The 26,045-nt window shown below is 48.7% G+C and overlaps 2 long non-coding RNA genes and 1 pseudogene across 4 annotated transcripts in view; 2 read left to right on the top strand and 1 right to left on the bottom strand.

Annotated features, from left to right (window-relative positions):
- Positions 1 to 411, top strand: part of LOC120094298 (uncharacterized) — a 50,325-nt gene extending 49,914 nt beyond the window's left edge. For all 3 annotated transcript variants that reach the window (XR_015627434.1, XR_015627433.1, XR_015627435.1), the window contains one exon: positions 179 to 411. This is a non-coding gene — a long non-coding RNA (uncharacterized LOC120094298). The remainder of the gene's footprint in view (positions 1 to 178) is intronic.
- Snrpel1 (small nuclear ribonucleoprotein polypeptide E like 1) lies at positions 2,421 to 2,853 on the top strand (annotated as a pseudogene).
- On the bottom strand, positions 12,793 to 25,668 carry LOC108351804 (uncharacterized). The gene is given in 4 exon segments (NR_190849.1): positions 12,793 to 13,258; positions 13,956 to 14,030; positions 23,168 to 23,380; positions 25,253 to 25,668. It is a non-coding gene; the product is annotated as an uncharacterized LOC108351804 (long non-coding RNA).
- Positions 25,669 to 26,045: the final 377 nt, after the last annotated feature.

Genomic DNA, 26,045 nt, shown 5'->3' with positions numbered 1-26,045 from the left:
CCAGGGCTCGGCAATCGTGCCCTAGCCTAGGACTGAAGAGTCACCTGCCTCTCTGATGGAAAGAATTGGGAGTGGGAGGCAGCTCAGGGTTGTGCCATGACTCCTCTGGGCCCCAGCTCTGTAAGACAAATGAGTTAACCGATTAACCAACACATTTATCCTCTTGATCTGACCTTAGCACACATCAACACAGGGCTCCGGAAGGAATCTGGACAAACATTTAAAAGCAGTGTCTCGGGCTGGAGAGATGGCTCAGTGGTTTAAGAGCACTGACTGCACTTCCAGAGGTCCTGAGTTCAAATCCCGGCAACCACATGGTGGCTCACGACCATCTGTAATGGGATCTGATGCCCTGAAGACAGCAACAGTGGACTCATATACATAAAATAAATAAATCTTAAAAGCAGTGTCTCTTAGTTGATTTGAAATTTGATTTTGTTCTCATCGAAAGGAAAAGATGAACAGCGTTGTGTTGTTCTTCGTCTGTGTGTTTACGCCTCCAGCTATCTTTACTTTCCGTCTTATAATACCTCACTTTAAAGAAGCGCTATAGGCCAGGCCTCAGTTTCCCTCAGGTGATTTTCGTCTGTTAGGACAAAAACAAACAGGTTTGGTGACATCTAAGAGGATAGAGAGGTTGGGAAGACAAGTCAGTGACAGCTCTTTTTCCATCATGAGGACTTGAGGTTGGCACCCCACCCCCAACTTAAAAAACAACCCAAAAGCTGGACATACGGCTGTAATCCCAGCACCTGTAATCCCAGCACCGGGGAGAGGGGGAGGCAGGCAGAGATTCCTGGGGCTCACCAGCCAGCCAGTCCAGCTGAACTCATAAAGTCCAGGCCAGTGAGAGACTCTGTCTCAAGAAAATAAAGTGGATGATGGCTGAAGAACAACACCTAAGGTCAGCTTCTAGCTTACATACACACACAGAGAGAAACACACACACACATGCACACGCACGCACACACAGAGAGAAACACACACATACACACACACAGAGAGAAACACACACACACAGAGAAACACACAGAAACACACACACACAAGCACATGCACACACGAAGATGTACACACACATTCACATGTGTACACGAATGCATACACTCCCCTTGCTCATGTGCACACACACACACACACGAACACATGCACACATGAGCATACATACCCTCTTCACTTGAGCACACACATGCACACACATACACACATACATGAATGCATAGTCTCCTTGCTCATGTACACACACACACACAGACACACACACAGAGGCAAACACATGAACGAACATACACACACATGCACACACAAGTGCATACACTCCCCTTGCTCACGTGCACACAGACACTTACACACACACACAAATCCCCTGCGCGTGCATACACACACACATGCCCCCTGCACACACATGTACATTGGTGCAGATATACGAATGCATACAAAAAATAAAAATAATAAGTAACTGTTGAACACATCTTTATAAACACCTGAATGCTCCTGCGCCGGGCACAAAGCACACTCAGCACTTGCAATTTTATTATCCTCGGTTCATGTCGGAAAGAAACATTGCTGGGGCCCTCGTGACCACTCTCGGGCTTTCAAGCTGGCTTCTGTTGCTCTAGCCTGCCTGTCTCTGACACAGCCCCCGATGAGAGAGGGTTACAATCCAACAGCAGAATCCAATCTGACAGGGTTAATCTGTCCCGGACTCAGAGAACTATCCATCTGGCCTAAGCCATGTGTTCCAAGTGCACAGAAAATGTAAAAACACACACACCAAGTCTAAAATCCTACCAGAGTAAAGGCATTTGTGAGCGTTAAAGCCAACGGCCTCACACTGACATCTGATGACCCTCCCGGTTGGGATCACAAGCCTGTGCGGGCAAACGGTCAAGAAGCAAACAAGACTGTTGTGTATTTCCAGCAGACATGTGACCCTGACCACCAAAGTTCAGTCACAGTATTCTGGGCTTCAGTCTCCCGGAGTTCACTGACTGGGAGCTCTCTACTCTCAGAATGGTCTCTTCATCATTTGTCAGCTCAGCATGGTGGGGGTCGGGAGTGAACCCTGTCCCTTGTCAATGAATAGACCTTGCAGTCACCTGGGAATACAAACTTCCAGGCTTCACTCGGGGGCAGATCTCCATGTCCCCGGGAATTTATATACACTTTAAAATGTGAAGATCCTGGGCACCGTATTTTCGTGGTCTAATGGGGCTACAGAAATGGCCACAAATACCTCCCACTTCTATCTGCATGTCTCTAGGATCTGGACACGTTGCCTCTTGTGTTGAGACAGGGATTGTTGATATGACAGTGTTGGGGTGCCAAAACCCAGCCTCAAGTGACCATAGGAGGAAGCCCAACAAAAGAACTGCCTTGCTGAGACAGCCCAAATTACTGGATTAAAGAATTAGAAGAGGATTCGTGTGGTCTTTGTGACTTCCACCATGGCGTACCTCGGCCAGGGCCAGAAGGTGCAGAAGGTGATGGTGCAGCCCATCAACCTTATCTTCAGATACTTGCAAAATAGATCTTGAATTCAGGTGTGGCTGTATGAACAAGTGAATATGCGGATAGAGGGTTGTATTATTGGCTTTGATGAGTACATGAACCTCGTATTAGATGATGCAGAAGAAATTCATTCTAAAACAAAGTCAAGAAAACAACTGGGTCGGATCATGCTCAAAGGAGATAATATTACTCTGCTCCAAAGCGTTTCCAACTAGCAGTGGCCAAGCATGGGAGAGGTTGAGAAGGGGCTCAGGGGCTGCTGGTGACTACATTTACTCATCCTGTTTCACTTGTACATTCTCATTGGGGTAAAAATAAATGTGAGCTTGTTTTTGTTACAAAAAAAAAAGAATTAGAAGAGGAAGAGGTTTATTGTGTGACGCCATCAAATTTGGGAGATTAGATCATCAATGGATAAATGATAACACCTCCCCCCAACCCCCACCCCCGATATCTTCAGCTGGGCTCGAAAAGATTTCCGGGGACAAACAAGACCATTCAGATGGCAATAACCACTTTCAGGGATGTGAAAGTGAAGCCGGGGCAAGTTTACCCCTGAGGAACCGAGGAAGCATTTTGTTGATTGTCCCTGCACAAATGATGACCCAGTGGACATGTGGGTCATGCTGAGGGATCACCCAGGCTCCACAGTCAGGGAATTCTCCTCAGAGAGTCCTGCATGGACCCCAGGGAGCAGAAAGGCCCTGAGCAAGCTGCTGCAAATCAAGGGTTTGTGCAGATTACATGTGGCAGCAGATACTTGGCTGCTTCATCCCCCGTGCCTTCCCTAGACACCCGATTACTTCTGTTTACACCTCAGTAACACCCATGGTGGTGACTCATGTGGCTGGGCTGAGCAAGGAATGCAGGCTATGAGTCTGTCCTGAGCACAGGTGTAGTCCTGGCTATCACTAATCTCACTCTTCTCACTGCTGAGACAAAATACAGGACAGAGGAAACTTAAGGAAGGAAGGGTTAATCTGGCTCAAGGTTTGAAGGAGAGTCCATCACGGTAAGTGTGTTGAACAGTTTTATGTCAACTTGGCAAGATCTAAAGTCATCTGAGAGACTCTAAAGTCATCTGAGAGAATCTAAAGTCATCTGAGAGAAGAAAACCTCAATTAAGAAAGTGCCTCTGGGGCTGGAGAAATGGCTCAGCGATTAAGAGCACTGACTGCTCTTCCAGAGGTCCTGAGTTCAAATCCCAGCAACCACATGGTGGCTCACAACCATCTGTAATAGGATCTGATGCCCTCTTCTGGTGTGTCTGAAGACAGCTACAGTGTGCTCATGTAAATACTTTTTTTTTTTTTTAAGAAGGAAGGAAGGAAGGAAGGAAGGAAGGAAGGAAGGAAGGAAGGAAATGCCTCTGTTAACATCAGGCTGTAGGCAAGCCTGTAAGACATTTTCTTAATTAGTGATTGATGGGGAGGGCCCAGCCCATTGTGGGTGGAGCCATCCCTAGGCTGGTGGTCCTTGGTTCTCTAAGAGAGCAAGCCAGTAACAGCATCCCTCCATGACCTCTGCCTCTGCTCCTGCCTTGTTTTATGAGGAAGAAGAATATGGAAGTGTGAGCCAAATGAACCTTTGCCTCCCCTGCCTGCTCTTTGGTCTCGGTGTTTCATTGCAGGAGAAACCCTGACTAACACATGGAGGAGGCGTGGCAGCAAGAGCCTGAGGTAGCTGGTCACATGACAGGAGGTAGAGCCAGGAACAGTGGTGCTCAGCCCACTCTCTCCTCACCGGTCACATGACAGGAGGTAGAGCCAGGGACAGTGGTGCTCAGCCCACTCTCTCCTCACCGGTCACATGACAGGAGGCGGAGCGAGGGACAGTGGTGCTCAGCCCACTCTCTCCTCACCCCAGCCGGTGGGATGGTGCTCACATCCAGGGTAGACCTTCCCACCTCAGCTAACCCTCTCAGAAACAACATCACAGATATCCCAGGAGCATGTCTCCCAGGTGGCTCCGAATCAAGCTGACAGCGAAGAGAAGCTGGCACGCTGGTTTCTAAGGGTCAATTGGTCTTAAGAACCCTTATCTGGGCTTTGCAGCTGTTTCAGAGCTGACTGTGGACAACTTTTGGCTTTTGTGCACCTTAACCACCAAGTCATTCTTTCTGCAGGTGACAGCACTCCTCTCTCAAAATCTGCCCACAGTACTCCATAATCTGTGTAGACAGAACATCTTGTGTGTTGTAGGGATGTATCACCTGTCAATAAAAAAAAAAACCTATGGTCTATAGGAAAGGGTAGAATAGAAGGTCGAACATCCGAGAGGAAGAAAGGATTCTGGGAGATAGCCAGGCATGGGAAAAAGAACAAAAATTTGTAAGAGCCAGGGGATTGGGAAATCATGAGATTGGGCCTCCTAGAAATGACACGGATGCTATAATCATGTTACCAAAACAGTATGGCTGCCTAAACAAAACCAAACAATGGCATCACTAACAGACATGCTAATGTGGGAAGAGGGAAATCTCATCATGCCAAAGTCAGACAAAGAACTACAGGCAACTAAGGAATGTATTAGTCTTGCCCAGATATAAGCCCCCTAACTGATTATCCAACACCAAGTAGTCAGTCCTGAAATAACGTGCATACAAACAACACTAAATAGACTCATCCTCCTTGGAGTCATGTGTGTGAGCATGTGTGTATGCATGTGTACATGTGTGTGCATGAATGTTAGTGTGTGTGAGTACATGTGTACATGTATGTTTACTATAGGTGCATGTGTGTTAGTCTGTGTGAGTACATTATGTTAGTATGTGCATGTGTGCATGAATACCAGTGTGTGTGTGTATGTGCCTGTATGTTACTATTTGTACATGTGTGTTCTTTTGTGTAAGTGCATGTGTGCATGTATGTTAGTGTGTGCATGCATGTTAGTGTACATGCACGTATTTGTACATGTGTGTTAGTATATGTGAGTGCATGTGTGCATGTATGTTAGTGTGTGTGCATGTATATTAGTATGTGTGCCAGTGTGTCTCTGTGTGTGACAATAATACTCAAATGGGGGCAAAAGGCTATGAAAGGGCAAAGGGAAGGAGGCAATAGTGTAACTATATTATAATTTTTAAAATCTTTTAAAGAATTCTTACCGTTGAGGCTGTGGAGGCTGTGGAGGCTAAGTGGTATTTAATAAATGAATAATAAAGTGTTCTGCATGAGTACAATTGGAATGTAAAATCTACAAAGTTCCCCACAAGTTCAATTTCATAAAAGAGGCGAACGCTGGCCTCATTCTCCTCCAGTCACCCCTGTGAGCCCTGGCCCTCCAAATGGCCAGGCTCTGGCACAGTCTGGTTAATTTTCTGCTGCTGGTTTGGCAGGCTTCCGCAGATAGGAAGGAAATGACAAAGAGGCTTCATCTTTGGGTCACCAGGTCAAGTGAATACTAATTGGGAAAAATGTTTGTCTATTAAATGCTCCATTGCGCCTTAAATGTCACCTATGTGTCATACATTTGGATTAATGGCAAAGACTCAATCTCTACCATATGCAAATTAAGGGTGAAATGGGAGTCTCATCGTGAGCCCAGCTGTCCCTCCACACACCAGTCACTTTGGCCTCATTTGACTACCAGACTCTCTCTTCTACTTGGCTTTTTGTTCTGGCTTGAAGCTCATTACTCCTCAGAGAGTTTATGCTCAGACAACCAGAGTCCTGCCCACCGCTTTCAGAGGGATCAGCTGGCTTGGACATCCCCTCCATAGATGTCCCTGGGCACTGACTGACAAGGAACCTGGGTGTCTGGCCTTAGTTATGAGACCATCTCCCTAAACTGATTGTGTGAACGATACCTGTGCTCCTGTGTGTCTGTGGATATGAATATAAATGTGGGGATTTTCTGGGAACATACTCAGGAACCTCTCTGGAATTCCTCAGAGCTGGGAGACCCAACTTCTCGGAGTTGGGCTGGACCTTTGGGTGTGGGGTGGCAGGAAGCAGCCAAGGGTTTGCTGTTTGCAGAACTGCTGTTTCAGTCCAAGCAAATCATGACAGCACCTAACCACTGGCAGAGAATCCAGCGAATGTCAGCAGGGGGTGGGAGTCTGGGTACCCCGGAACTTGGTAACACTGTGCTTTTCTGTTGGGCAAGCTTGTAGCAGTATGAAGCTAGCTGACCAGCAGGCCTGGGAAACACCTGGAATGGCTTAGAACAGGTGGAATGGATGGGAAACTAAGAAACAGCCAGCTTAGTTATTTGCTGACGCCTTTGCCGTAGATGAGCCGGCTGGATCCACTCAACAGTCCTGCAAGGTAGTTATTATCAATATCCCTTTTATGATGTGGAAACTGAGTTCAGACAGGTTACAGTACTGGCATGAAAAGATCTTAAAAGTGGCTGGACATGGCAATGAGCACCTGTAATCTCTGCACTTATGGTACTGAGATGGCAGAGTCATGAGTTCAAAGCCAGCCTGACCTAGGGCGAAATAAATGGACAACGTATGTGTTTCCATATAACGAAAGTATTGTATTACATAACACTGGATAAATTATATTATTTTACCAAGTGAATATCAAGACTTTTCTCAGAAAACCAAACCAAAGAAACACATACATCTTTTTAAAGATTGTTGGGTCTGGTCTAACATTCAAGCGCAAAGTCCTGAGTTCCGATCGGAAGCACTCCATGCAAAAAGTGTGGTGTGGTGACTGTTAGCATTCTGTCTAAGCTCCACCCCCACGGTTACCTGGCAACTGCCAGGTGTGCCTGACACTATAAAAGGGACTGCTTGCTCCCTCCTCACTCTCTTGCTCCTCTCCCCTTCTCTCCCCATCCCTCTCCCCCTTCTCACCTTGTGCCCATGGCCAGGCTCTACTGTACTCCTCTCTTTCTCTACTTTTCTCTTCCTCTCTCTCTCTCTGCCCTACTACCCTCTGAACTCCTTTCCCCATGCCCTGAATAAACTCTGTTCTATACTATACCATTGTGTGGCTGGTCCCTCAGGGGGTAAGGGATGCCTCAACATGGGCCCACTGAGGCACCCCTTCCCCCAGACCTCCATAGAACATATCCTCCCTTATCCTTTTATTAGTACAACAGTGGCAATCTGTAATCCCTTGCTGGGAGAGTCGGGATCCTGAGACACCACAGGCTGGCCAATGTATGAGCTCTGGGTTAAAGGGACAGTCTCAGAAAGAAAAGAGAGAAACTGAAGAAAAACCTGATATTGACCTGAAGACTGTGTGAGTATGTTCTCTCTCTCTCTCTTTCTCTCTCTCTCTCTCTCTCTCTCTCTCTCTCTCTCTCTCCCCACACACACACACACAGACACATGCACATCAAACACACAAAATTTTCATGTCTGATGAGTTTATATGGGGAAAATAAACCTGAAAATGGATTTATAGACAGATATGTTTAAAAGTTATATGTAACACTGAAAAAAAAAGAAAAACCAGTATATGTGCTTCCGTACAAGGAATGTATTGCATTACATTATGTTAACAAGTGAGTATCCTTAATAATCTCTAAAAGAAAAAAAGAAAGGAAGAAAAATCAGGCTTCTGACTCTCATGTCAACATATGGAAATCAATTCACTACATAATTTAAAATTTTTGAGCAGGTGCCTACTTCGTTGTATCTATGTAAATACGTGGAAAAACGAAGTGGAAGGAATACCCTCAAATGTCCTCAACATTCACACTGAAGACCCCCTCTTTTACTCTTCTCTTTATAATACAAATACCGTCATTAAAGTGGTGGGGGCTTGGTCCACAAAGTCTCCCCCTCTGGATGGGCTCCTGGCCCCACCCCAGCCTGGCTCCTCCCCTTCATCACTCATTTCTGCCTTATCTACATTCTTACATTTTAACCTCATCTTTTAAACTGTTTACAGAAAGTCCTGGATCGAATAGCTCGATCCCCGACATAGGATGAAGTAAGAACAATGATTCTCTTAGAGCTGTTCCACACCCCAAAACTTTTAAATGTCGCCTGCTCTACATCAGGAAGTAGCCAGATAGAAAATGACAACCGTTGTCCTATATATATAAAGGGTCTGGAATAAAGGAGACCCCGTCCCTGCCCCCCGCCCCCCCCGCCCCTGCCCCCGCCTCCCCCGACCCCTGCCCGGACTCCAAAAACAGGGCAAGGAAACCTTCGGCCCACAGAATTCTGGGAATCGGACAGCCCCCATCACATGTCTTGGAGTCTGAGAGTCACAAAAGCAGGCAACTGGCTTTTTATTTCCCTAGAGAAGCTAGAACCTCCATGTTCTCAACAAAACTGACTCTCAGACCCAACGTGGAGTGGTGTGTTCGCCTGTACCTCAGAGACAGAGCAACCAGGTTTGAGGACATCAGCCTCTCAACCAATAAAGTCTGCTCTCATGTTGAGAGGGAAGGCTCAGCAGTTAACAGCACTTGTTGCTCTTGCAGAGGAACGGGTTCAGTTCCTGGTACCCGACTCGAAACCATCTGTAACTCCAGTTCCAGAAATCTGATGCCCTCTTCTGATCTCTGTGGGCATGTGGCATATATACATACATACATACATACATACATACATACATACATACAGGCAATGCACTCCTACATAAAATTATAATGGCTAAAGTGGAAACTTAGGGATTCGTTAGAGAGTCAGTTGTGCTGGATAGTGTTTTGTTGGGGCAAACACATGAAGGAGTGTTTTCCTGAAACAAACACAGGTGAAAGACTTAGGCAGATTCATTGAAGGAACATTTCACTGATGCAGGAGAGAGGATGTCCTGCTAAAGCAAGCATGAGAAAGAGAAGAATCCTTTGCTAACAAGCACATATTAGTCTACCTTACATTGCATAGTTGAACTCCATGTCTGGAGCTGATTGGAGGCACATGCTGAGGCAAGACCAGTGCTGAGGTAAGGCACGTGGAGGACACGTGATGTTTGGAGGGAATGACTAGGACTCGATGGAGTGACAGAGACAGAGCTTGGCTTGCTGGTACAGCTAACTGTGCAACAGCTTGTGTGTGTGTCTCTCATCTTCACTGATCTTTGCTCTGATGAGAGAGGCACAGCTGGGAACTTCTCCTGGTGTCCCTCCAGGTCTCTCCTGCTGACTGGAGCCAAAGCCGAGGTCTAGCTATCTCTGCTGGGTCGTATCACGTCTGTTGCTAACCTGACTCTACCAAACTGGACTTCTGGTAGATCCATGAAGTGTTCGAGAGTGGATCAGGCTGTCTCTAGTTGGCAGTGGCTGCCTGCTAACCTGTGATCACTGAACTGTGATTTTTAGACCACAGACGGGAGCTGCTCCAAAGAACCTTTCTAAATAAGTCCACGTCCCCATATCCTTTCTTTCCACTACCTCTGGTGGGGGGTGGACTACAAGGGAGGTTAAAGCGTTTAAGAACCACCATTAAAAATAGGATTTGAAAAAATTAAAACTACAACTGAGACTTTCTGTACTATTAAGTCAGGAGCCAATGAAATAAACAGAACAATAAAGTGACAAACACAACATAAAACTGTGTTCATGACACACAGAACATGGGAATACACAGTTACAGTTAGGAAACTAGTTAGATGGTAGGTGTGAGAAGTGTGTTTATTGAAATAAAGCTCTCAATGGACTGGTTGGAAACTGTGGCGGCTCCTCGCAGGACAAATTAAGGAGAAGGGCAAGGGGTCACATGTCTCACAACGGGTTCCAGAATTGGATGGAGGAATGTGAAGAAAGAGGGAGAAGCATGGCAGACTGACTCTAGAAGTGTAGGCATTTTTATCACGATTCTCAGGAAGAAATGGTGGAGGGAGTGGTGAAGAAAGCCTTTTGAAGAGCTAATGACCTAGGGCTTCTGACTTAATGGAATAACGAAGTCTCTGGTTGGATGAGACCTGAAGCAGAAAGATGATTGCTGGTGCTCTGCTCGGACCCTGCCCCTTCTCTCTCTCTCCCTCTCCTCCCCCTCCCTCCTCCCTCCCCCTCCTGCTCCCCTCCCCCAGCTGTCCTCCCTCCCCCTCCCTCCTCCCCTCTCCCTCCTGCTCCCCTCCCCCAGCTGTCCTCCCTCTCCCTCTCCCCTCCCCTCCCCCTCCTGCTCCCCTCCCCCAGCTGTCCTCCCTCTCCCTCTCCCCTCCCCTCCCCCTCCTGCTCCCCTTCCTCCCCTCTCCCTCTCCTCCTCCTCCCCTCCTCCCCCCCTCTCATTCATTAAGTCCAGGCTACCCCCAACCAGCCCCACAATATGGCGGGCCTTCCCAGCTCAGCCAGTTCAGTCTAGACGCTTTCACGCAGACATTGCCAGAGGCTGGTCTTCGAGATGACTTGAAATCCTAGCAAGTTGGCAGCCACATTAACCGTCCGACACCTCTGCCGCTCACTAGCACGGTCCTGGTTTTTGGTTCCTCTGGGTTTTGGGTCACCTTCTGCACTTCTCAAACCATTTCCTTTATGATTTATGGGCAGGAGTGATTTGGGGCTTTGGAAAAGGAACATCAAACAACTTATTTTAACTCCCCTGACTTCACAGCTCTGGGTCCCCCTTTGTGGCTGTTCTTCCTTCATTGCAGGAGCCCCACTTTTTGGCACAGCCCAGTTCTGGCCCTACTTCTAAGGCTCATACCCCTTTCTACACCCTCCCCCACGTCTGGGACACTGGTTCTGGGCTGGCCACGAGTAAGTCTCTGGACCTTAGGGAAGAACCCCACAGAGGTGGGGGCTTCAGAGAGCTACAAGGAGGACACAGGAAGCTTTGAAGGCGAAGACCTGCGCATCCAGCAAATGCTCCCTGCGTACCTGCTGAGCGGAATTTGCCGGAACATATGGAGGCTACAGTTGGCGGCACAGCAGGCTTCCTGGCCTAGAGAGAGTCAGACGGGCCTGTGAATGGTACCACGGTGCTCCCTGCATCTCTGCTTGGGTGTGCTGCAGGCACTGTGGGCATCCGCACTCCACTGTGTGCAGGCCGGAGAGGCTCCTTCACTTGTTCCCCTAGTGAGCACGTGCTGGTCACGTGCAGATGGGGTTGTTAGTGCTACCCCAGGCAAGGTCTCCTGGGAGGTGGGACCCATCTATTCTGGAGAACAGAACCACAGCCAGACTCTGTTGGGGAAAGCAAGCATGGCATTCCAACGCTTGGAGCAGCGCCTCGGTGCAGGCGTTCTGGACGAAGCTGGATGAGTGGAAAACTGAATTGGCTATTCCCGGCAGGCCTCTTCTATGCAGAAAGCCAAGAGAATTAATGCTAGCATTTCCCATGCGTGGGCGTGGGATGCATGGGTCACCCCTTTTCCAGCTGCTGTGACCCCCTCCGAAGCATACCCACATGCAGAGACCCCTGAAGATCACCTTAGGTCAAAGCATTGGAAACCTCTGCCCATCTCAGTAGTGGGATGGATGTCCCAGAAACCCCTTGGCTCAGACAAAGCTAACTCGACTGGTGCTCTGGAGTGTTTGGCTGCTGCTTCCCCAACCCCCCTCCACCCCGTGCAGTCCTCTGTGGGTGTCTCTCAGGCTCTACTCCAGAAATATCTATGAGACATCTCCTAGAGACTGCTGCTCTCCCTCTGAGCAACTGTGGCATTCTGGGGGAGCTTTAAGATCAAACTGTCTTTTGAATAGTTGGAGGAGGACACATGGCTGCTGGGAGCTCAGGGTACAGGGTAGGGTGACTTTACTTTTGTACCCACAGGTCATGGAATATTGTAGTAATTATTATTTTTTCTTAAAAAAGGTAACCTTTTGTCCTGCACTAGTGCCAGCACCTATAGGGCCACATGGTGCCTTGCCACACTGCTCCCTAGAGTTAGTTCCAGCACCCCTGGGGCCATACAGAACTAACCATAATTTATCTCTGATTAGTATCTCTTCCGGTGGCTCTCTTCAAGACTCAACAAACGGCAACCCAACAAATCAGATTTATATGTTAAGTTCTCAATCCGCAGTCCATCCACACAATAAACTCACAACCAATTGATAAGGATATAAACCGCCCACCGAGATAAGATAAATTTGCCTATAGAAATCCATCCCATGAGAAATATTCATAGCAACTTGAATCTATGTAGAGATGCATGGTGAGGGGTCATTTACGTCTGCCTCCATGTTGCCTCTCTCCTCTCTTCTGATCTCCCTCTCCTTCTAAAACCTCTGTTCCCGCCTCCCTTCCCTCCCGTCCAATGATGGGCCTCATTTTATCTTGTGTCTGCCTTCACCTGCGTTACGACATCATCCTACAATGGGACTTGTGCAACAGGATTTCAGGACATAACCTTCCATCTTGACAGACAGACAAGCTAGGCGTGGCTACCACGCACAGTCTGCCAGTCAAAGAGACAAGTAACGGAAGGAGCAGAAAAAGAAGACTTTATTCAGTGCGGTCACATTGGGGAGAGGTGCAGAGGCGCCCTTTGGCCATCTCAGTCTACCTCGAGGCCCTTTGTGATGTTTAGGTTTAAGGAGAGGACAGGAGACAGGAATAACTAAGCAGTCCTGGACAAGGGGCTCTGTCTTGGTCTCTCAGCTCCCTTCTGTCCTGTGTGGTGGTCTGATAGGATGGCAGACCTCTGTGAGAGCTCCTCCCGGGAGACACGTGCCTCCCCTGGCTGCACCAGGTTCGGCCGTTCCTTTCCCTCCACACAGGTCTCCTGGGGAACTTCCAACCTTTGGAGGTCACTGTGATGGTTAGTATTGATTGCCAACTTGATGTGATTTAGAATTACCAACGAGGTGAGCCTCTGCGTGCGTCCATGTGGATTATCTAGATTGGCTCCGTTAGGATACCTGACCACTATGGGGACGGAGGCTTGGGCTGAAAGAAAGGAGAAGACAAGCTGAACATTCATTGTGCTGGGCTTCCTTACCATGGATGTGAACAGCTGCCCCGGTCCTGCCGCTGTGAGCTTCCTGACAGGATGGGCTTCCTGTGGAACTTTGAACTCTGGTCAGAAGGAGCCCCCCACCCCCACCCCTCTCCCTCCTCTCTCTCAGGTTGCTTTTCCTGCATGTACTACATCAGCAGGAACAGTAACTACTGCAACTTATTGAAGTTGCTGGGGCTGGAGGGGCGCCTCACATGCTAAGAGCACTGGCTGCTGGAGGACCTGGGTTCAAATCCCAGCAGCCACATGGCAGCTCACAACTGTCTGTAACTATAGTGACAGGGGATCTGATGTTCTCTTCTGACCTCCACACGCACCAGGTACACGGTGCACAGACATACATGCATGCAAACACCCATACACAGAAAGCAAGAGTGAAGAACCCTTAAGGCGACAACAAGAAGAAACGGTCACAGACGCCGAGGTATATTTTCCACTTCACCTTTCATAACTCCCTTGTTTTAGATGGAGCATCCTTTCCCATAGGAAAGACTACACTTCCCAGCTTCCTTTGCAGCTCCTTATGAATGTGTTTGTAAGTTCTGGGTAACAGAATATAAGATCCGGTTACCCTATGAGACTTGGGGCACAAGTCTCCAACCTCAAGCTTTTCCTTTCGTCTCCCACCTTTTGATTCTTTCGATGTCTACGTGACCACAGGGCTTCGATTCTCGTCTTAGGTCGTAAGGACAAGTTGCAGACCTGAAGACATAAAACAGCAGAATGGTGACCCAGGAGGAGTCCTGTCCCTGGTGGCTTTTCCAGCTTCCATACTGGACCACACGTCTATGAGAGCCTTTTACATTTGTAAAAGTTACTTTCTACATGATTGAAATCATCTTTTCTTGTCAGTCCCGGGGAAGGGAAGGAGGCATGGTTCTGCCCCATGTGAGGAGATGGGCAGTTTATTATTTTAGCTGTATAACCGAGAAAAGAAAAATGCTTATTCTTACGGCCTCCTTGATGGAGACGAAGTACCTCATTAACGCTCGATCCATCTGCCAAGGGAGGAGAGGAAGGCACTGAGCCAGCTGCCTGGGAACAGCAGCCCGAGGGCCACATGGGATGCTCTCCCAGAGAGCCACAGAGTACAGGGACAGCACCTGCCTCAGCGATGGATGTAGCCCTGTGTGAGGGGACTCAGCGCGGTGGCAGAGTGGGACACTGCCAAAGGGCGTGGTGATGTGATACAGTTGGATGCTCAGGGCAAACGCCTAGCTTCTGGCAGCCCCAGGGAGCTAGACTGGGCCACTTGAACCCATCTATCTGTTAAAGAGGAGAGTGTGGGAGAAAAGCAGAAGGGGAATTTGAACAAAGCAAATGCATAGGGAGAGCAGATATGAAGGTACAGTGGATCCCAGGTCTGTCTTTGGGGTGACCTCAGGTCCATATTTATGGTTACTCTAAGTCCTTCTTTGGGGTGACCTCAGGTCCTTCTTTGGGGTGATCCCAGGTCCTTCTTTGGGGTGACTCCAGGTCCTTCTTTGGAGTGACCCCAGGTCCATATTTATGGTTACTCCATGTCCTTCTTTGGAGTGACCCCAGGTCCATATTTATGGTTACTCCATGTCCTTCTTTGGGGTGACCCCAGGTCCTTCTTTGGGGTGACCCAGGTCTATCTTTGGTATTACCCAACTCCATTTTTGGGGTGACTCTAGGCCCTTTTTGGGGTGTCCCCAGGTCCATCTTTGTGGTTATTGCGAGTCCTTCTTTGTGATGACTCAGGTCCATTTTGGGGGTGACTCCAGGTCCTATTTTGGAGTGATCCCAGGTCCTTCTTTGGGATAATTTCAGGTCTCTCTTTGGAGTGACCCCAAGTCCATCTTTAGGGTGACATGAGCTTTAGAGGAAGAACAGGAGCAAAGGTGTGCAACCCCCAGTCCAGGTGTACCCCGATGATCACCTGGTCTATGTGTGTCACCATACCAGCTGGGGCTCTGGGACAAGCTGATCATCCAGGGTGTGGCCTTGGCTTTGACTCCTGAATAGCTGCCCTCTCCTGGCTGTCTGTTCTTAGAACCCAGGATGGATAGAGGGTTAGGACAATGACTTATGCTTGTCCTGGAAGTGGGCTGAGCTATGCTAGGCAGGCAGACACCGGCATTCCTCTGCTGAGTCAGGAAGAGCTCCGAGCCAAAGCCAGGGACACAGACACCGAATGAAGGTGGAGATGCCAGACCCCATCCTGTTGGTCCAGGTGAGAAGTCAGCACTTTAGAGCGAGAGCAACTTCTCAGGGCCTCTTATAGTGGTCTGGGTTAAGTAGCCAGGGTGCAGGGCTTTATGAACATGGACGAAGGAGATTGTCAAGATGGCTGCTAGGCACCCAGAGAGGGCAAGCGGGCCATCTGAGATTGTTCAGTTGTGAGTGCAAAAGCAGCTGAGATTCTTGTCATTTTTTTTCCTGAGCTGCTGTGTGGGACCATGAAAGGTAGCTTGGTCTGAAGTTGAGCTAAAGCTTGAAGCCCTGGAAACCCTGAAGGGACAGTAGGAGCTTTGCCTGATTCCTAGACATCAGGCCCCTGTCACTAGCCACACACATAGATTTGTGGCCATCAGTCACATAAGGGCAACGCCCCAAGCCCCTCCACAGGTAGAGGACATGGCCTGTGGTCACTTAGACAGATCTCCATTTTAATGAGGTACCTAAAGGCCTGGAGGGCTTAGCCAATAAGCTTTCCTTCCCAGACACTCCTCCCTGCAAAAGTTATTTAACCTTAGGCCCACCCTGAGAAGTGGCATATGGTTTAATTCATCCACTTTCTGCCATGACAGTAAATATCTTAAAACCACCGTGGGGAGTCATGGAGAAGACCTTTGCCTACAGAGCTGCTATCTAATCTCCAATAGAAGGCCTCTCTGTGCTCCCAGCCACAGCTGTCACCAAGCGCAAGCCCAAGTCAACCACAGACAAGCCAAGGTCTCTCCCTCCCCACCTCCCCATCCCAGGCTAGATCCAGCCCATGGGCCCCAACTCCATTCTCAGCTCTTCCGTAGCTCCCAGTAGCACCTGGATGTCCAAGAGCCTGAAAACCAGATGGCCCCAGCTTCCTTGATGCTCAGGGACCCCAGAACCAGCTCTGGCTGTCCTGCTCCTCAGACTGTGTTTTCCCACCCCCAAGTGGCATCCCGGGATTTCTCTAAGGTCCAACACCTGCCTGGTGACAGCATGGGGTAAGCACCATCACTTCCCATGTTCTGCCTCCCCAGTGGCAGAGCAGACAAGAGACCCATAACCCTACCCTGCTGCATTTCAAGTTTTCTTTCTTTCTTCCTTCCTCCCTCTCTCTCTCCCTCCCTCCCTCTTTCTCTCTCTCTCTCCCTCTCTCTCTCTCTCCCTCTCTCTCTCCCTTTCTTTCTTTCTTTCTTTCTTTCTTTCTTTCTTTCTTTCTTTCTTGTTAGTATGAAGAATGCAACATTTCTTTAGACGTTTGGATATCCTCAGCTCCCACCTGCCCCGACAACACATGCTTGCCTCTGTGTGAATGCCAGATTTCTCTCTGCGGAGCCTCAGAAGGCTGGCATCCAGGAATCAAGGCATGGAGCTCCCACCAACAGCTTTCAGCCAGTGAGAAGCAGGGTGGGCAGATGAAGTTCAACTTCTTGTCTGGGTGGCTGGGACCCTTCGCCATTGTTCCCAAGACAGCAGCATCAGTCTCACTTGGGAACGCATAGAAACAGAAGTTATCAAGGTCCGCCACTACATATTGACTGAATTGGAAACTCTGAGGCTGAGCTGCAACAGACAGGACTGCCAAGCCTTCCAGGCAACTCTCCTGCATGTACAGACATGGCCATGCTGTGCTGTTTTCCAGAGAGTCCTGGAGGCCAACCTGTTTATTAATGGGCTGCACACTGTTGGTCTGACCATTGTTCTGTCTCCAATGTCATCTCCTACTTCTGTACAGATGCATCCTGAGGCCTTTCTCTTTCTCCCCTCTGTTTCTGCCTATTACAGGCTAGTTTTGAATGCTGTATGTGACCCAACATGGCTGGCCTTGAGCTTGAGACCTTCCTGCCTCAGCCTCCTGAGTGCTGGGAGTAAAGGCATGCACTGCCACCTGGCTCGGAGCTATCTTTTTAGTAACCATTTTCTCTCATATGCTTGTTCCTTCTTTCTGTAGAAGCTTAGATGGTACGGAGGTTCCCAAGCACACCTAAGGTTTCTTGTCCAGGTAAACTATGGTTGGGCCAGTGACTGGGTATCACTGACCTTTGGGTAATCAAGAACCAGAAGTCTTTCAACCAGTGGTTCTCAACCTGTGGGTCAGGACCCCTAGGGATGCTGAAGGAACTTTCACAGGTATCCTACATATCAGACATCTATGTTACAGTTCGACACAGTAGCGGATTACAGTTATTATGTTACAGTTCAACACAGTAGCAGATTACAGTTATGAAGTAGCAAAGAAGTAATGCTATGGTATTAAAGAGTTGCAGCATTAGGAAAGTCAGGAGTCATTGGTTTACACTCGAGGCCCAAGAGCCAGAAGATGTGGGTGTGTGGTGTTCAACATTTATTCTCCCCAACTCAGCTGTTAGCTAGTGGGGCCTGAATGGCTCCTGAAGCTATAACTTCAAATAAAGATCTCTGCCTTTCAACTCTTTCTGGTGTGAAAGAGGTGGAGGCTGTATTCTGGAGAATGTGGGAGTGTTTCTGCTAGTACTGTATACAGGGTTGATACTGAATAGAGATGAAGTATTTGCATGTCTATGAATATTCATATTCATCTATCTACATCCACACACATACATAATTGCTTATTTACATGCAAGTCTGTGGAGATCTGCATTAGACAGAAAGGAATTTTTTTAAAACCCCATTAGCTGGTTGTTGTAGAGGCAAAGCCAAGAAGACTGCAAGTGTCTGACCCAGTACCTGGCACAAAGTACACACTCAATAAAAACAAACATGTATGCTCACAGCGCTTCAGAAGGGTGATTCTTAAAAACATGTCAGGGATAGCCCTATGCAAAGGGGCAGCCACAAGGAACTCTGACAAACAAGAATGTCCCAGGCATGTGGAGTTGAGGGAGAATCTGGAGCTGGTTATGTTTGAGCTCTCACTCCAAAAGCCTCATCTGCGTGTGGCCTAAGGACTCTGCCACAGAAAGGAAGTGAGAGGCACTGGCAGGCCTATGCCTGTCCCCACTTTTCCTCCTTGAAGACCCAGACTGCTCTATCAGTAAAGCATCCCTCCACCAAGGAGGAGTGAACCCACTGCTCTGTGGGCAGATGGCTCTTCTGAGAAAGCAGGCTATGTAGGTTACTCGTCTCACTACTGTGTCAAAAGGATGAGGAGAAGCAGCCTGAGGGTTGCTATGGCTCATACAGATTGTCAGCCTGATGCGGTTGAGATCCACCTTCAGACAAATCTCTCTGAACTTCCGAAAGAACTTTCTAGAGTACTTAATAGAGGCGGTACTTGTTAGCATTTTGTCTAAGCTCCGCCCCACACTTACCTGGCAACAGCTAAGTATGCTCCGCCCCACAGTTACCTGGCAACAGCCAGGTGTGCCTGACTCACTATAAAAGGGGCTGCTTGTCCCCCTCCACTTTATCTTGCTCTCTTGCTCTTCCCCACCTGCTCCTGCTCTGTCCCCTCACTCCTTCCCCCGCCCCCCGAACTCCCCTCCCCATCCCCTGAATAAACTGTATTCTATACTATACCATGTTGTGGCTGGTATCTCAGGGGAAAGAGATGCCTTAGCATGGGTCCGGGAGGCACCCCCTTCCCCCATACCTGACTACAACTCCACCAAAACATATCTCCTCCTTTCTTTATCTCTTTATAAACACATCATATGGTGCAAATGAGTGGTGCTGGGGTTCCTGACTGAGTACAAAGGAGAAAGCTCTGGGCACAGGCATGCGCACCCCTGTGTATACGCGTGCTTGTGCTTCCTGTCCGGGAACACAATGTCACCTCAAACTGCACCCCATTGTGATGGACTGTACCCTCAAATCAGAAACCAAAACTACTCTGTCCTTAAGTCGTTCTTGTCAAGATTTAGTCACAGTGGCAGGAAAGGAACTATAACAAGGAAAAAAGGGGTTTCTCTGTCGTGTGAGTGACCTTATAGGGAAAACATGGAAGCAGGAGTGGCTAACACAGGCAGCTGCTCACTGGAGGCCGCCTGCCCACATCTGACTGCGTTTGGAAGCAGAGGGGAGAGAGGAATCCCCACTGGCTGCAAACTTCAAGCCTGAGTCCCCAGTAAGCATCTCTCCCGGGTCTGGAGAAGGCACAGAAGGACCAAGCCTTGTCCTAACGCTTGCTACTACAGAAAATGCTGAGGGACAGGGAAGAAGTAAGGAGGAGAACATGTTGATGCTGTCCCCGCCCCCCCGCCCTCCCCGGCCTGCCATCCCTCTCTGCCTGGTGCATGGCCACAGCTGGTGACTTGCAGCCAGCACAGCCAGACTTCTGCATCCCGGCAGGGTGCCGGGAATTCATTCACCGCCGCAGCCCCTCCTCAGTACAGTTTCCTGTGGGCAGTTATTTTGGGAACAGGGACTGGATGTTTGGTTGGAGGAGGGGCAGCCAAGGCTCTAGAAGCAAAAGGGTGTGAGGCTGAAGGGGCCTCATTCTTGATAGAGAGGTAGCCTCCACCCTCCACGCGCACACAAAAGCGTCACATGGTCCCACGTAGTGTGGCTTGGAAGTCCTCTGCCTGTGCACCATGCCTCCAGAGTCAGGAACCAGACGCTGGAAGGCAGCCTTTTAATTTTTTTTCCACTATGAGAGGAACGAAGCGGGGGAAGGAGGGGTCTACACACTCACATGATCCAAGTAGACTTCTCCCAGTTTGTTTTTCTGACACATTGGAAACCACACAGTGCAGAGAAAATTCATCTCACATGCTCCGGCCTGCTTTCCCGGAACTCATCCAGAGACGGCTGTGTCAACATTGCTCAGCCAGCCAGCCTCAAAGGGATGGGCTCTGTCAAGGAAAAACTCAACCCAGACCCTGGCTTTGTGCATCCTTCAAAGGAAGAGTGGGCCTCTGAGTGGACCAGGCCCTTCCCCACCACGCAGTTGTCCCCCACACCTCTGAACTGTACCGCCGGGGCTTCCTGTTCCAGATGGTGCTGTGTGTTCAGCTGCAGTGCTCCCCCTGAAGCAACAGGGAGGAACTGGAGCTGGAGCCAGGAGGATGGAGGAAGCCTGGGTGGGGGATGTTCCTGGTGGATAGAGGCAGCTAGGTACCACACTGGATGCCGGTTTGGATGGGAAGGGTGGTGTTAAGAGCCTCAGATGTGAGCCCCCAGATTTGAGATCTATCTGTATGTCAACCCTCAGTGTTCAAGACCCATATGTAACCACACACACGCACGCACGTACGCACGCTCGCACGCGCACACACTGTTAGCATTCTGTCTAAACCCCACTCCCACAGGTACCTGGCAACAGCCAGGTGTGCCTGACCACAATAAAACGGGCTGCTAGCCCTCTCCTCACTCTTGCTCTCACCTTCTTCCCCCTTTGTTCCCTCTCTCCCCATTCCCCATTCCCTTCCCCGCTTCTCTCGCTTCTCTCCACGTGCTCATGGCTGGCCTCTACTTTTCTCTCTCTCTCTCTCTCTCTCTCTCTCTCTCTCTCTATATATATATATATATATATATATATATATATATATATATATATATATATATATAATTTCTATCTCTATCTCTCCCCCTACTCAACTCTCCTGCAGCTTCCTGAAGAATCCCTTCCGATGGTGAAGGTTAAATGATCTGGACATGAGATAAAACTGTGGGGGTTGGGGATTTAGCTCAGTGGTAGAGTGCTTGCCTAGCGAGTGCAAGGCCCTGGGTTCGGTCCCCAGCTCTGAAAAAAAGAAAAGAAAAAAAAAAGAGAGAGATAAAACTGTGGGAAGATCTTAAAGGTGTCAAACGAACTTTCCTATGACAAAACTATTTCCTTTATGGCACAGCCAAAAGCCACGTTCAATGGGCTATTCCTGAGATTTTTACACACACATATATGTATGTAAAATATATATTGTATAAACATTATATATAACATATCATATAAATATGTCATATAAAATATAGAAGTATATATAATATATTTTATATATTCATAGATTGCTACACTGGTTTCCTTCTGTTTTGTTTCCCTCCCCATGCCCTGAATAAATCCTATTCTATACTATATCATCCTGTGGCTGGTCCCTCAGGGGAAGGGATGCCTCGGCATGGGCCCACTGAGGCACCCCCTTTCCCCAGACCTCACCAGACCTCCCAGAACATATCCTCCCTCTCTTTATCCTTTTATCAACACAACACACTCTACCAAGTGTTAAGAGATCTGGACATAACTTCCACCCCGATGCCTGAGATTCAGATGTAACCAACCGCTCTCTTAAGAGACCTAGCTGTAAATCTCACCCCTACCTCACCCTAACAGATTCAAATATAGATTCCCCTCTGCATGTTTAAGACCCGGATGTGAATTCCCAGTGCGTGTTTCTGTGAAACCAGAGCTTCCTGTGCAGACAAGAGAGGAGGGCTACCGGCAGCCAAGGTGCTGGGGGTATCAAGGTTCACTGAATGTGGCTTCTTGCCACCCGCTCCTTCTTGGAGGCTTTCTTCCAGTGGCTCCCTTCTTCAGCCACCATTTGAAGGTTCAGCCTCTTCTTTTGTGGTTCTCACAGCTCCCTGTATGGTCAGGAATGTTTGTGGTTTGAGATTTCAGTGCCAACATCCCACCGGGCACCAGAGTAAGGTCCATTGAGCCACACTGCCCAGTTCCCATGAGGACCATCTTGTTTCTAGGGTTAATTTGGGATCTTGAGATTTGGGCACAATCCGGATCCTAACGACACTGTAGAGTTTCCTGTCCTTCCTGATTCTTCCTCAGTCTTGGGCTCTCAGGAACAGGCAGTGAGCCGGTCACAGGGTTGTGGAGAGCAGAGGGGAGCAGCCTTCTCTGTCTTCAGCATCTGTGCAGTGGTGTTTGGGGTCTGGTCTTCAGAAAAGCTCCCTGGGAATCAGCTTGGCCACAGATCCCTTGGGTGGCTTGGGTCTCTTCTCCGTGGGACTCCTCCTGTTGCTGAGTGTCTCCCTGAGTTGCTTCATTCGCCTGCAACTGTAGAGACCATGTGCCCCCTCTTTACCTGCAGCACCCCTCCACACCCCTCCATTGAGGAGAAAGTCTGCTCCCTGCCCCTTCCTGACACTGCTCTGCCTCCACATACCCTGATGGATCCAGTCTGGCATGAGGGTGACGGACTTACCTCAGAAGCACAAGACTTTCTCTTCCCTCAGCTCTCCCTAAAGTCAGAAGCCTTCCTATCTCTCACTCACCCTCTGAGTACCATCCATAAAGCCCCAGCCTCTGCTCACGTGTATGCTTGAGATTCTGGCCAAACCCTGACATTCCTGAGACATGCAGTAGGTACCCCTACCCCCACCCCCACCCCCAGACTCCATTTCTTCAGTAATGGAAGGGGAGTCTTTATAGATTAAATGTAATCCAGTGATGATTCAAAACCCCATGTTGGCTTTTGGTTCTGATCTCACGAATTAGAGCCGTGAACAAGCTCCGAAATTGACCAATTCAATTTTTACCTGTCCCTTCCCCTTCTATCCCGTCAAAGACATGCTAATTTGATCTATAATGTGGCCAAAGGGCAGATATGAGAAGGGAGGAGAAGCCAGAGGCATGAAAAATCCCCAAACGGGATCATCCACTCCCTGGATAATGGGTCTCGCCTGAGCAGAATGCTCAATGAAGACCTCTCTCTCTCTCTCTCTCTCTCTCTCTCTCTCTCTCTCCCTCCCTCCCTCCCTCCCTCCCTCCCTCTCCTTCTCCCCCAGCAAGCCCTTACCCCATTCTGCAGTAGCTGTAATCTCCACGCCCTAATGCATTAAACCGTTGAGTTCCTTATACAAATCATTCAATCCTTGCCTCATTCATGGGCAGGCAACGTCGTTCGAAATGGAGGAGGTGATTAGTTTTCATTTGCAAACAGCAGGATATTTCAAACACCTCACCAAAACGCCAGTCCAATGGCCTAGAAACTATCCTTTTTCTGGGGCCTCTGTGAATAAAAGAAATTTCCACATATTTTTCATGATTGCCTTCATAGTTATAAGTATCATTGTTTGAATGAATACCCTTTAAATCGTAAATGTGTCCAATTGGTAAACATTGATGTATTAGTTCCCTCTTTTCGTCACTGTGACCTGATCTCAAGGAAGAGGGCTTCTCCTCTGCCTTAGTTTCCTTGCTGACACTGGAAGTTTCCCTCCTTCCTCCTGCCCTTCCTCATTTTTCATTCTTTGAAAGAAAACTAAAAAAAAAAAAATGGAAATAAAACTTTTAAAATAGTGATGGTAATTTATGACAAGCTTTTAAAAAATCACCTAATTATTAAGACTAAATCCTGCAGCAAAATGTGGAAGAATATTCAAATGTGCTTCGCAATTGGCTGGACCTCAGGAGTCTCATTCAGATTTAGGGGCTTCGGAGCTCTGGGGATGTAGTGCAGTCCTGCAAGGCAAGCATGAGGTTTCCCGTTCAATCCCTAGAACCCATTACAAACAGAATGCTGGACATGTCGGTGTGGGCTTGTAATCACAGAGCTGGGAAAGCAAGATAGGCTGCTTGTCCCTGAGGCTGTCAGCAGCCAAACCAGCTCACATGCTCCACACCAAGAGAGACCCTGTCTCCAAAGAATAAGGTGGATTGAGGAATCCTACATTCAAGACTGTCCTCTGTGAACACACACACACTGCAGACATACCACACACGCACACACACACATACACACACACGCACACACACACATACACACACACACACACACCACACACTGCAGACACACATACCACACACACACACACAGAGAGAGAGAGAGAGAGAGAGAGACAGACAGACACAGACAGACAGACAGACAGACAGACAGACTTCCAACTATGAACTCTGAGCATAGTTTGACGGGTATGGTCGCATTGCTGCAGAGACACTGGTAACAAGTGTGGGTAAAAAAGCCAACTCACGGTTTTTACCCAGATTTTAACTCCTGAACAAGAACAGCATGAAACTGAATGGCTCATAGGGAAGGCAATGGCTAAATATCTTGGTTGTCTCCTGGGTCTCCACAGAACCTTACCTTCCCCAAGCCAGAGAGCTGAAATAACATGTGTGTTACTAGTACAAAGGGCATCTTCTGGGGAAAACGCTCAACGAATCCCTTATTCCAAGGGCAATTCTATGACTTTCAAGGGAATGGGTACAGTCAGCACTGCAGGCTTTAAGCAGGGGGTTGATTGACATGCTGGATGTCCATAGAACGTTCTCTCCGGTTGTTCTGGGCAGGGATGAAAATGAACAACGGGGAGACCAGGCAGGTGTCTGAGTAACCAAGGGCTGGGCGTACCTGACATGGGAGAAGTCTAGAGAGCTGGAGCTGAGTTCTGTGTCTGGCCTCAGCTGTTGGCAGCTCCCTGTTCAGGGTCACAGCTCTCCAGCAGCAGGACACACAGCAGCCAAGGGCTCTGCCCCATGCTCTGACATCCAGTGTTGTACACGGAGACCGTGTTCCTGCCGTAACCACCAAAGCCGCAGCAACACAAAGAAAAGAATGCTTTCCCAGGTCCTCTGATGATTTTGACCCAGAAGCTCCACGATGACTCTTAGACCCTTCCTTATGGGTCACAACAGCATGGGCCCCTCTTCCCCTTCCTAGGGACCAGACTGCATTGTGGTCTAACAACCTTCCAGGCTCCCTCACTCCTCACATTTTCTCTCATGGGTGCTGCCCATACTAGAAGTGGAGGCATGTCTGAACACACCTTGTATCTATCCCCTACGGAACCCGGTCTGTAACAGAGGACAATTTCAAGAATATTCTCAAGGCAGAGTTGATGAAGGACGAGGGTCTCTGATTGACAAGAGGCAGAACACTTACCCGGAGTGCTAGCAAACTTCGGATGAGTGGGTGTGGCCTTGAGGATCCTCTGTATGTTTCTGTGTGTTGTGTTTTATGAAAAGAGCCAGGATGTTTGGTAGAGCCAGGTATGGTGAAGTAGGAGGGGTGCCTGAGATAACCCCTCACCCTGAGGTACCATCTATATGGGTATAGTATATAAGAGTTTATTTAGGGCATGGGAAGAGGAGTTGAGAAGGGAGTAGAGATAGAGGAAGATAGGAGAGGGGAGAAGAGAAGGAGAGAGAAGAGAGGGAGAAAGAGAAGACAGGTTGGCTAGTAACAAGTGGAGAGAAAGGGGGAGGGAGAAGGGGAGAGAGGGAATAGGGAGAAAAGAGAGTCAGAGAAAGAGAGAGAGGAAGGGCCAAACAGCCCCCTTTACAACAAGCCAGGTCGACCTGGCTGTTGCCAGGTAACTATTGGGCGGAGCCTAGAAGGAACGTCAATAGTGTGCGCCCGCTGGCCTTGAGGGAAGGTGCTCTACTGACTTGGAAACTGGACCGTGAGTTTGAGAGAGGCACTTGTCTCTGCCTCCCAGTGGTGGATTATAAGCCTGTTATACGCCTTAAAACATTTTTAAGGGTTGGGGATTTAGCTCAGTGGTAGAGCGCTGGCCTAGCAATCGAAAGGCCCTGGGTTCGGTCCTCAGCTCCGAGAAAAAAACAAAACAAAACAAAAAAACATTTTTAAGATGGGGATTTTAGGGTTGGGGATTTAGCTCAGTGGTAGAGCGCTTGCCTAGGAAGCGCAAGGCCCTGGGTTCGGTCCCCAGCTC

This window comes from Rattus norvegicus, chromosome 8, assembly GCF_021556685.1.
Source record: "Rattus norvegicus strain SHRSP/BbbUtx chromosome 8, alternate assembly SHRSP_T2T, whole genome shotgun sequence".
NCBI lineage: Eukaryota > Metazoa > Chordata > Mammalia > Rodentia > Muridae > Rattus > Rattus norvegicus.
Note: the sequence above shows the minus strand (reverse complement) of the source record. Positions and strands in the feature narration are given on the sequence as shown.